Source organism: Melopsittacus undulatus, chromosome 7 (assembly GCF_012275295.1).
Source record: "Melopsittacus undulatus isolate bMelUnd1 chromosome 7, bMelUnd1.mat.Z, whole genome shotgun sequence".
NCBI lineage: Eukaryota > Metazoa > Chordata > Aves > Psittaciformes > Psittaculidae > Melopsittacus > Melopsittacus undulatus.
Window position 1 is genome coordinate 32725619 of NC_047533.1, and position 12390 is coordinate 32738008.

The 12390-nt window shown below is 44.0% G+C and overlaps 1 protein-coding gene across 1 annotated transcript in view; it reads left to right on the plus strand.

Moving 5' to 3' along the window:
* Positions 1-4077: 4077 nt before the first annotated feature.
* FAT1 (FAT atypical cadherin 1) overlaps positions 4078-12390 on the plus strand; it is a 110190-nt gene continuing 101877 nt past the window's right edge. The window contains exon 1 of the mRNA XM_034065048.1: positions 4078-4109. The gene's annotated coding sequence lies outside the window, so the exon portion shown is untranslated. The remainder of the gene's footprint in view (positions 4110-12390) is intronic.

Genomic DNA, 12390 nt, shown 5'->3' on the forward strand with positions numbered 1-12390 from the left:
AGGTCTGCATTTACAAAAGAGGAAACTATATAGTGGTAAGTGAGTATACATCCTTGACTACAGGCCAGGGAGAGGATGATTACCAGGTTTTCAGGAATTGTTTTGGGTGGGGATTTTTGCATTACAAAGGCTACAACTATTTGGCATGCTGGGGAGTTCTTAAAACACTGGGGCCATGAGAGGAAGAGAATGACCAGAGCAGAGCTTCTGCTTATTAGCCTCCTTCTCTCTGTGTAACCGTGATTCAGAGAGGGCACAGGTTTCGTGCTAACTTTTTGTACTGTAGAGAATTTTATTCTTACACTAAACCCTATGTCATATCAGTTCATATTTAACTGGTGGAGAACTTGCTTGAAACTGCGCCTGACCTCGTTACTGAGAAGATGCATTTGCCCTCTGCCACAGAGGCTCAATGTTTATAGGCCCTTGATTGCTCCTGAGTCACTGGCTGCTATTGTGTTCAGAAGTGCTTTTCTGGAAGCTGCACTTGGTGTAGCAATTGCATTGTTTCACCCTCATAGAGACCAAGCCATAATTATCCTCACCTTTGCCATCTCTGAGCCAGTGCAATTCAAAGTGCCGATTTCGACTTTGAAAGCTTTTTTTTTGCAGCTGAAGTCCCTACAATTTGAAATTAACTTCTTTTTTTTTTCTTTTTCTTTTTTTTTTTCCTTTTTTTTTTCCCAAGGTGGGAGCTGAGAGATCAGTCCAAAGTACTTGAGATATCAATCCCCATGTGTATTTGTGCATTGCTGGGGCTGGCAGCAGGAAAATTTCGCTGGAGGACACTTGACTTCATTGTTTACTTCCGATCTATTGACCTACTCAGTTGATCTATCAGCTCCTGTTTGTTAAATACATAGGAAAAGAGTTGAGATCTATGAGGCTAGTTTTGAGGTAAATTAGTGAGAAGAATGTCTCACATTAGAGAGACATAATGCCTCACAGGTAAATTATGATTGTGATTATGTAGGAATATAATTTCTGGTTGTCTTATTATTTTATGACAAAAATTCTCTAATATAAATGCTTGCTGGTAGTCTGATACCAGATTTCTATTTCAGTTTTTGGGAAATAATTCCAAACTTGAAGGATCCATGTTTCTCTCAAAACTAAACTGTCTAATCCAGAGAACTACTTTTTTTAGTTACAGCTGAGCCAAAACTTGTTTCAGCTTAGGCAGTTTTATAAGGACCAGGACATATCAGTAGATGACAAGGAGCATCAAACACATTTTGCTACAACGGTTCTAAGACTGGAAGTCTTTCAGAGAAGTGCATGGTGCCCTAGGCACTGAAGTGTGATTTCAAGTATTCTCTTGTGTACTTTACCTATAGGTTAAAATGCAACACATTATTTTTCTTTAGGATAACATATCAAAAAGATGTCCTGGGAAGATTAATCTTTAAATGTGACAGTCAACAATTATTTTAATAGCTTTATTGACACTATGTCCAAGAATAAAAATCAGAGGACAGAGAAGAAATTAAATAAACATGGCATATTCAGTAACTATCTGAATAACTTTGTCAATATTATTCATGACGTTAGAAACCTGTTTTAGAAGGTAAAACTATATATACCAACAAGACTTATGAATACACTTGGCTGGACATCTTGGCTCCAACAATTTATCTGAAGCTCTAAGCACCATTACCCACCACTGGAAAGTGATGGCATATCCCTTTTTTCTTCATCTAAAGTAGTTGCTGTCAGCACAGCATGTGTATTGAAGGAAATCCAGAAAGCCCTGATTTTTTTTGTTATCTTTATCAGCTACTTTTGCGAGATGCTCCCACCCTTGCATGAGGTTATTGCAATTGACCACCGCGGCACTTCTCCAAGCATTGAGAATTAAAGTTTAGACAAAGGTTTAAGCAATCTGCTGCTCTGGCCTTTAGTTACTTAACAATCAACCACAATATGGCCTTGAAGCTGAAAGGTAGCAAATTATATACTCCAAAATTATGAAATATTTGCAACTGTATTGAGTAGAACTGTGGTTTACACTTGTTTATAGCCTTTAACTATAATGCCTTTAAAGTGTTCCCATTTTAGCTCTTTTCTGTAATGCTCTTTTCAATGTGGTTTACTTTACAAAGACCACTTTGAAGCTGTGTTCACAGAAGGAAAGATCATTTGGCCCAGTGGCACTTGGATAAGGACTTAGTATAATTCCATTTAGTGTCTTCAAAAAGTAACTGTGAGATGCTAAGTTAATCAATCAGCTGTGTCTGTTGTGGAAATATATGAGGCCAGCGAATTTTGACATTAAACTTTCCATACAGGTTCATTCAAAGTGATCATTCCCAGTCTGAATTGGCTTGTACGCACTGTTTGGAAATGTACTTAGTATCTATATACTGCAGTTTGTATCTGCTCTTCTTAACAGAGAAAACTGCACGCTCATATGGTTGATAGATTTAGTGGTGTATCTTATAGGAAATAATGATTCAATGTCTTCAGAAGTCAAATTGACTTCTGGAGGAAGGCACTGACTTTAAGGTCCTTAGATATAAATTGTGTTACAAATTAATACCTTACCTTGTGGGAATCTGAGAGTGATTTACAAAATTAGTGTTACACTATTTCTCTCAAATAAATAACTTTTAAAATTACTTCTGTAGCTTCCCCAAAATTTTGTAACCCCCACATTCAGGACCTACCCAGCCTTGCTTTTAGCTGACCCCTGATCATTTAGCTGTGACAACTCTCCTGGTCTTTGTCAAGGAGGAGCGATTTGTTGGGGGTTACTTTGAATAAAGAGCCACAGTTTAAATATGCCTTCCTTGGTTATGATTTACTATTTTTGAGAAGGAGCTGCCACTTTGCTTTTTTTTTTTTTTCTGGGTGGGGAGTTGGGGGTAGAAACCCTTTGTTGTGCCTTTAAAGATATAGCTCCCCTATATTCCCTGGACGAAAAGAAAAAGGTAAGGAAGAAAAAAGAAAATGAAGGAGAGGGAGGAGAAAAGGAGAAGAAAAAAGGGAAAATTAAAAGAAAAAATAGAAAAAAAGGAAATAAAAGGGGAAAAGAAAAAAAAAAACGAAAAAAAGAGGAAAGAGGAGAGAAAGAAGGAAAAAAAAAAAGCAAAAGAAAGAAAGAAAAGAAAAAAAAAAACAGGAAACCCGAAAAGGACAGCAGAGGAGAGGGAGAGATCTGTTCCAGTCTTAACACGCTAACGCAGCGGGGAGAGAGCGCGGATTGCCGTACTCAGCCCACTTGGAGTCACCCGGTTATTTTAGCGACTGTGCCCCGCCGAGGAGGAGCTGTGCGGCAGGGGAAGCGGCGTCTCGCCGTACCGAGTGGCGCCGGTGGAGCGAGCGGGGCCGCAAACCGGAGGCGGCCGCGGAGAGTCGCCGTGGAAGGGGACCGAAGGCGGAACGGGGCCTCGCCTCACCTGTGGGGGGGCAGCCGACCGCGGCCCAGGTGCGCGCCAGGGGCTCCGCGCACAGCCAGGGCGGTGCAGTGGTGCGCGCTGCTGCTGCCGCCGCGCTCCGCTGCAGCGGTGAGGAGGAAGGGGGTGGTGCTGCCGGGAGCAGGGTCCGAGGGGGACGGACAGAGTGAGAAAGAAGACTGAGAGAAAGAGGGAGGGAAGAAGGGAGGGAGAGAGGCGGGGGAATCTAGGAAGAGGGAGGGGATCAGCGATCCGGCGCAGCTTACCCACTCACTCTCTCCGCTGCTGCAACTCTTCAACTCTGGCCGTTCTTTGCCTGGACATGTCTTAAGAAAGTTGCATCTCTCTCTGCTTTTCGCCTTCATTTCCCCCCCCCCCCCTTTTTTTTGTTTTCTTTCCTCTTTCGCCCTTTCTCCCTCCTCCCCCCCCCCCCCCCCCCTTTTTTTTCCCATCCCTGTCTATTTTTCCTTCCCACCTTCGTTCAAGTTTCGAGCAGCGGATGGGTCGCAGCCGACATGCCGCGCTGTGGCGATGGGGCCGGGGGCCGCGCTGAGCTCCGGAGCTGCGGGGTTCGGGCTCTAGAGGTGTGTGGGCACCTGAGCATTGCTCGCTTTTTCTCAAGCGGACAAAAAAGAAAGGGGTGGTAGGAAGCGTGCGGAGATGAACTGAGCTGAAGCGGACTTTGGGAGAAGAGCGCCGAGTCCAGCTGGCCTGGTGAGTTCTTTGTTTAATGAGTTTATTATCAGCAGTGTGCTTAGAGAGATGATTCCCGTGAGAGTTTTGGTGCTCTGATTTGTTGCGCTATTGAAAATACTGAGGTCTTCGCTTCCAACCCCTAGTTTATAACTGTGTAGTGTATGTTTCTGTAGGCTTCTATAGATATATATATATATATATACCGACTTTATCCAAAGCTCTGCATACCTGGGGCTGAGGGCACAGCCCGCTCCATCACCACCTTCACCGAGAGAGCGGCACGCAGGTTGCCCGATCCAGCCGCCTGCAGCCAGAGCCGGGCTCGGTGCCGCGGGCTACCGGCTCCGCTTCTCTGCCGAGCCAGGGCTGGTTGCCGGCGCTGTGCCCGACTGCCCGTACGCTGTGGCGCGGCGCCCCCTGCCCGGCAGCCGCGGAACTGCGGCCTCCGTCGCTGCCGCGGAGAAGTCGGTGACCGGACCCGGGTAGGGGGAGCAGGGACGGAGGGGGACTGCTTGGGCGGCCCCAGAATCGCCTGGCCGAGGGCTGTTGCGCCTTTAAAGCCGGCGCTTTCTTAAGGGGTAGGCTGCTTCTGATCTGCAGCCACGGGCGTGCGAGGCTTTTTATTTGGGAGGATGCAGCTGGCTTTATTTATTTATGTGGCTAATAAAAGACGTGGCGAGGCTAATGCGCGGTAAATGCGCCCCCGCTGGCTTCTCCCGCCAGCAGCCCGGCTTCACAGGGAGCCCGCTCCGTCGGGATTCCCCAGGCAAGCGTCTGATCGTTATTAGGCGTGATCACTTTATTAATGAGTGGGGAATCCTCCGAGAATTGTTTCGGAGTATTAATCTTTAACGTAAGGCTGGCGGGCTGACAGGCATCCTTCAGCACTACTTTCACGCCTGAGGCAGCCTGTACCACCTCCCCTGGACGTGGGTGGGCTGCCGCGCTCCCCCGGCTGCCCCCAGCCCTCCGCACATTCCCCTCGCCGCCGCTTTTCCCGATGCGTGACACGGCGCTACTCCTTAAGTCGGCGGTGCGGGGTCGCGGTAGCCGTCAGTCAATTTTGGCCGCTACTGAGAGACCTCCCTCCGCACGGCCGCGAGCCAGCAGCTAGGAGGCGTGAGGCCAAACCCGCCGCACGGGGGAACGGCTGCCGAGGCGCTGCGGCCGCCGAAGGGCTGTCCTCGCTGCCACCGGAGCTACTGGCGGCTGCTGGGCTCGTTCCGGGTACCCGGCAGTCCTTGGACAGCAAACCCCACAATCAAAGACCGGCTGCTCCGGCGGGCTCTGACGGTCTCCCTCGCCATTCCCGTAAGATGTTCCCTGGCAGTAGCTTTCTTAAAGTTTCTGAGTAGCCTCTCCGAGGGAGAACTTTACCACACGCGAAGCCGCCGCGTCCCCGGACCGGAACCCTGCCGTCCCGGCCGGGCTGAAACGGGGCAAGCGCGGCGGAGATGAGGGGTTTCCCGTGGGCACCGGGCCACTGGGAAGAGCAGCTTGCGCTGTGATTCACTCTTCCCCCGCTTCCCGCTCTCCACATTCCATACTCCTTCGGCCGGGCCTGGCCTGTGCAGAGAAGCAGGGTGGAGTGCGGGAGTGTTCGCTCTCCGGAGCGCCGCAGAAACGAGTTCCGGAGGGGCGACTATCCAGTGCCGCGGAGGAATACAGCGGCGGGGGGCGCCGCGGCCGAGGGGGCGGAGAGGCAGCGGCGAGGTTCGCAGGCGGCCCAGGAAGAAAGGGGGAGAGGCGCGGCTGGTACCGTGCGGGGCTGGCCCCGTCCCGTATCCTCGTCCTGTAGGCAGTGAGAAGCAGAGAGGTGCGGTGAGGTACGGCACAGCAGGAGTGGACGGGACAGGACAGCTGGGCGAGTTGTTGGGAAGTTTTGTTGGCGCCACGAGGAGGTGGCTTGAGCTCCCTTGGGAAGTTTCGTCTCTGAGGCAAGGCTTCCCGCAGGCGCTGGCCGTCCATACGCCTCGTGCTGCGGCGGCCGGCGGAAGGGGCTGCGGAGCGGCGCCCGCCTCCCTTGCCCTCGCCTGCCCACGGCGCCGGGCCCGGGTGGCTGCCGGGCGTCGCGGGCCCTGGCGCCCGGCAGACCCGCCGTTCCTTCCCTCGTGGCTGGCGGCAGCCGGCGGGGCTGGAATGTTGGCCACGCTTTCCCGAGAGCCGGCAGGTTGCTCCTGAGTTGCGTCGAGGAAGAGGGGTGGCTGTGATTTTTTTCACCCTGGAGGCAAGGTGTCTCGGATGCGGCTGATGGGCCGTTGCAAGCTTAATTCCGTGGCACACTGGCATGGGCCATTCGCGGCGAGAAAGTGTGTTGGGGTGACTTTCTTCCTTTGTCTGCACTATAACTTCATGTCCCTCGTTGCGTTCCTAGCCGCGTTCCTCCGAAATATGAAAGGCAGTGTCCGCCTTTGGCTCCGGCTCTCCGGGAGATCCCGGCTGGGCGCATCAGCCGGCTCCCGTGTTTGCTTGCTTTCTCTCTCTTCACGGTAGTTGAAAGAAAACAAAGCTTTGTTTGAAAGGTGCGCTTTTCAACCTCCTGGTGTCAGTGAGCGGCGGTGTGTCTTACTGCTGAGATTATCCCCCCTGTTGTAAACTTGCTTTTTTTTTTTTTTTCGGGGTGGGGGAAGGGGAAACGCATTAATAACTTTAAAAATTATGTCAGGTTTTCTTGAGCTTTAAATACTTGCATGCAAGTTGTTAATAAGCAGTTGTATGGGAAATATTACCAGTATTTTTTTACCACCTCTGCTGTTTTTCTGTGGAAGAATGCTGTGCAGTAGATGAGTATTTCTTATTTACTTGTCAAACTGTTGAAATATTCAGCTGTTTAGTGAGTAAAATGCTTTGCTTGAGCGCTAAAAGTTATTTATTTTTTTTGAGTTTGTTCTCTTTGGGATCCTAAAGTCTCACTTTTAGAAGTCTGGAAGGTGAGCTTTAGCAGTTGCCCCTGTAGTAGGGTAATCTGGCTTTTATAATTAAGTATGTGAAAGAACTTTGCATGTCTAAGTTATCACTGCTGTCAGTGCAAGTAGCCTAATACAGAATTCTCTTAAACCCTCAAATATTTAATTTTATTGTGGGGGGGTTTATTGTTTTTGTTTTTAAGTTTAAAGCCGAGTTCAAGCTCAGTGAAACTACTGTTTTTGTCTTCACAAACTTTAAGGTGCCATGCCAAAATTCAGTGAAATTCTTTCCTAAGATAGATTGCAGTTCTGCTTTTCTTTGCACAACTGTTGAGCTCAATATGAGGTATGTCAGTCAGTAACTGTCACACAGATAAATAGTAGAACTTCTCTGTGTGATACTTTGTTTCACTCTGGATTCAGAATCTTTGTATGCTGGTTGAGTACAGCGGCTGCATTTTGCCTTATTAGCAAAGGTCTCGAAAGCATAAATCAAATGTATGTCATGAGATTAATGCATAATGTGGAGAACACAAGCATGAAATTTACTAGGCTTTAGTCACAAGTTGAAACTGTTACCTTAATATCTATGACAATGTACAATTTTGTTTAGTAACTTACCAGCTTTACTGAAGTAATGTTGTGGTACACTTTCATCATGTGTTAATGTTTTAAATACCAAAATAGTTTGATGTACTCCCTCCCTCCTGGGAAAGCAAATGACACTGTTAAGGTTTTTGTTTGGAAACTTTGGCATCCTGAAACAGCTAAACCTTTTTATTTTTTTCCCAGTCAGACTGCATAAATAATTGCTCTTCAATAATTGAGAGAGTATGTGTAACTACAGTTAGTACAGCCCACAAAGCCCCATGATCTCTTGTAGCCTTCTACAATAGGAACCCTGGTATGACAGTTCAGTTACTGCAGTAATAACTCTTCACGGTGCATTTGTGTCAAATGGCATCAATAGTGTATGCTGAGCAAAACTGACTTTTAAAGTAAATAGGTGATGTTTTGATTGGTGGAGGCATTTTAGTCTTGAGAACTCAACATTACAAGTCAAAGAAGCTGGTGCCCATATGGGGTGAAACCCCTAGTACGTTTGTTAAAGATTTCACTAGACAAGCACCTGTCAGTAGACAGCATTAGAAATGGTTTCTACCTTTCAGTAGAAACAGCATTAAAGAACCTCTTTCAATGCTCAAAATAGTCTGATATGTCCCTAGAGCTGCGTAACAGGCCATGATTACAGAGTCTTATTCTGTTAATGTCAATGATGTAGCTTAGTCTTGCAGCACGTCCTTCTGGATTTAACTACCAGATCTTGTGTGTAGAAAAGGGATAGCAGTGGGACTAAGACTCATCACAGCCTGGGCTATGTGGCCTGATACAGGTTCTTTTTCTACCTCTGATTCCTGGGGGAGTAAATTTGCTCTCTCTAGATATGTTATATAAAAGATAAGCTTGTTTGGCTGAGTTTTTTTGTTGGCTTGTTTGCCATTGAGATAGCTATGTACTAAATTGTCTATGCTTGAAACTTTCAAGTCTCAAACTTTTAAAGCCTAGGCACTGTAAACATACTACTAAGAGAGACAGTCTTTTACATTACTGCTATCTTACCGAGGTCATCTTCATTTGTAAGTTATCAGATTGAGGTCTGATAGCTCCAAAATTTTGCTTTGTAAACTTTGAATGTCAAGATAGTTCTTATTTCTAAGTTCTGTTAGATTTTCCCTCCACATACAAATTATGTCAATGTGTTCATAATTCTGTTAATGTTGTAACAAAGTAGTAAAACTGTCTTGCGTATTCCATCATTTAATATGCATATAAATAAAAATTATCTGAATAATAATTTCCAAATAGGAAATCAAAGTGTACTTAAAAGGAGCTTTTCAGAGTAAATGTGGTGTGCACTTCTTGTAAACCTAGGGCTGTGATGTTTTGCTAAGCAAGCAGTTGCCTTGTGTGTTGAAAATGGATGCAGAAAATCCTGAACTGGTCCTATTCCAAAGATAGTAAAAAATTTAGGAGTTGGAAGTGTAGCCTTTGGCTAAAATGTTCCTGAAATTCTGAGTCATTCTGGCTCACTATAATGAGCTGAGTTTATATCTAACACATTATCACTTTATCTTAACACTTTCATACTTTCCCTTAGTAGTTAACTGTCTTTACTACTGGCATTGTTTAATACTTCAAGTATTTATCAAGATTATATTATGTTGATTTTTGGAAAATCCTGGGCAACTTTTTTTTTTGGTTGTTTATGTTTTTGTTTCCAGTAGCTCTGTAAATTATGACAAGATGGAAAAAGTATTGATAAGACAAGGAGTAATGGGTTGAAACTTAAACAGGAGAAGTTCAGGTTAAATATAAGGAAGAAGTTCTTTACTGTGAAGGTGTTGAGGCCCTGGTACAAGTTGCCCAAAGGAGTGGCAAATGCTACATCCCTGGTAGTGTTCAAGGCCAGGTTGGACAGGGCCTTGGGTGACATGGTCTGGTGTGAGACATCCCTGCTCATGGAAGGGGGGGGTGGAATTAGACGATCTTAAGATCCTGGCCAACCCTAACTGTTCTATGATTCTGTGAAATTACTAACTTGCTTTTGTCTAAGGTGGTTAACTCTTAAACTCTTGTGACTTAGCAAACCTCAGAAGTTGCTGCTTGTTTCTCTTACTGGTAGTTGCATCAGCATGTGTAATAGTCTGCCCATTGCCAGTTCTAAGCAGGCTCCACTTGAAGTTATTACAGAAAAGGAAGAAAATGTGCTTAAGGTATGGCACAGAAGAGTATTTACAGTAATAGTAAAACCTACATGTGTTCAACTTTGAATTTTAATGAGGAGTTTGGATATCTTAACACAGTCTAATGCATCATAGTATGGTGTGCACTGTGTCTAATGGGCCTGAGGAGCAGATGATAAAAGATACAGTGACGTACAATGTTTTATGTAATAGACTATTTCAGACAGCCTGTTGCCTAAGGTATGTGTAGACAGTGAGTTATGGGGTGCCATAAATCAGAGCTGGAACTAGGTTTTGGACTTGAAGTAAAAAAGAAAAAAAAGAATAGTTCTAGTATAACTGAGGCAGAAAAGAGGAAAAGATCTGATCATATCAGTATTATATCAGATCATTAAGTAAGTTTTTGATTATTTTTTAATAGCTTTCAAGATTCCAGCAAGATGGAATAAAAGAACCTGTTTCTATTGAATAGTTTAAAAAGATATAATAATTTCTTAATGTGGCTTTTATGACAGTCTAATGGCATCTGAAATTGTTCAGAGTTTTAGAAATATTGATATTATTTATTATAGGTTTGGGGTTTTTTTGCTTTGTTTTTTGTTTGCTTAGTTGGTTTGTTTTGTTTTGCTGGGGGGAAGGCTTGTTTGGTTTGTTGCTTGGTGGTCTGTAGTGTTTTGTGGGTTTGTATTTTTGGTTGTGTTTTTTGTTTTTAAAGAAAATGTTAATTTACTTGGCAGCATGTTAGGGGGTTCAAGCCATGGAGACCCATGTGTCTGCTTATTCCCAGGACGAATCACAGCCTGGGAAGAAGAGTACATAGGGAAGGAATGATACTGTTAACTTATTGAAATAGCAGCTGTTTCAACCTCAAGCTGATTTGCCTTACCAGCCTTTCCTTCATTCAGCATTAAAACCTTGTCAGCTGTGGTTCCAGCTAGTGACTTACTTTTAAAAGCTCATACACTTTTTATTGTTTGCTTGTTCATTTTTATTGTTTGCTGTGGTTATAGCTTTGTGTAGCTTCATTGCTAGATTTGGAAGGCATACATGCTTGCTTTTTTTTTTAACTTCCAAAAGGGTACTAGCTAAGTTTTCATTACTGCTTTTCAGTATTCCTATAGCTTGTGTGCTCATAAGTCTTAAATTCTTCTTACAATTATTTACTCACTAATGGTTGTAAAATGAATTCCTTCTTCTGAGTTTTTTTGGAGTGAACTATTGACACAGTAGATTAATGTGCTCTAATGCTTTCAAGTGGGCAGAAGCATGGAATTTCAGCCAGTGCAATCTTTCATGTATCTACCTTAGTTGATAGGAATTAGGGCAGAGAAAAACAACTATAAGAGAAAATGTGAGTGGAAGAAGGGGCCTTATAATGTGATACCTTCTGAATTTTGATGAACAGAACTAGTGTTAGGATAGGCACTGAGGAGATGCTGACAGCCAAAGAGTGAGTACAGACTAGGCTGAAATGTAGGAGAAAAAGTTGGGAAGAATTAAAGAGTACAGTTAGGAATTAGTATGAGCTATATAACAGACTGGCCAGGGAAAAAGATGCTAAAGGAGAGATAAGGGAAAAATATTTAGGATAAATAGGGAAAACTGGAAGAACGGACAGTACTTAATTGAAGCAGTCAAGTCAAAGCTAGATTTCTTTCTGTTTGTTGGAAAGAAAGAAACTTATCCACTAAAATTTTGTTGAAAGCTTGGTCTTATTGAGGAAGCATTCTGAAGCCTCAGTTTGTTATCCTATGAGATTTTGGGGAGGAAGGACTGTTACTGTAAACTCTAATGAAAAAGGTCATCCCAAAGGTCTTATTCCTGAAGTTTTTGCCTTTCTTCCTACTGCAGTCTTGTCTGGATTTTAGGCATTGGAAATGACATACTGACTTTTTCAAATGGGAAAGCCAGTGAGGGTGTGTTCCATGCCTGCCTTGATGTTCCAGGCTCTTACCCTGTCATTTCAGGAGTGTTTGAGAAACATCTTAATAGTTCCTCCAGTTATTATGATGGATCCCTGTTCTCATAGCTCTTGATGCTAATTTGTTTCACATCCGTTCTGAGAGGGAAATAATATAACGTATTTCTTATTGGTTTCATAAATTAATGATGTTTGATAGAAATGTTTCTTTGTGATATGCATTATTCTCTTATGGATACTCAGAGTTGGAGAGGGTACAATACATACAGAATTATTCTTTGTTTATGATTTTTGTAACTATCAGAACAGAGGTGCTCATAGGATACTTTTAAAAGTTCATGGTAATTTGAAACAAACTCCTGCAGTTTACTTCCACAGTATTTCATATCAGTCACTTTACAGTATAAGTGAAACAAGGGAGAAGAATTTTTTTTATCAGACAATGTCACATATGAAGTAGAAGATTGGAGTGAACATTCATTGCTCCAGATAAGTTCAGATCTAGTTTGCTTGCATAGCAGACAGCACTGGCATATTTCTTCTGTTACTTCTTGGAGTTGATAATTTGAAGCTAACTTTGTATGTTCTCCTGTGTCATGGTAGTAGCTCCTAGACTTTTGGTCTTGTGAATTCTTCACATTTTCTGGGAATTTTATCTGCTTTTACTGTAAATCTTGTTGAAACTTTGTGCAAAAATGGATATAACCTAGAGGTGTATCTTGTAGTTT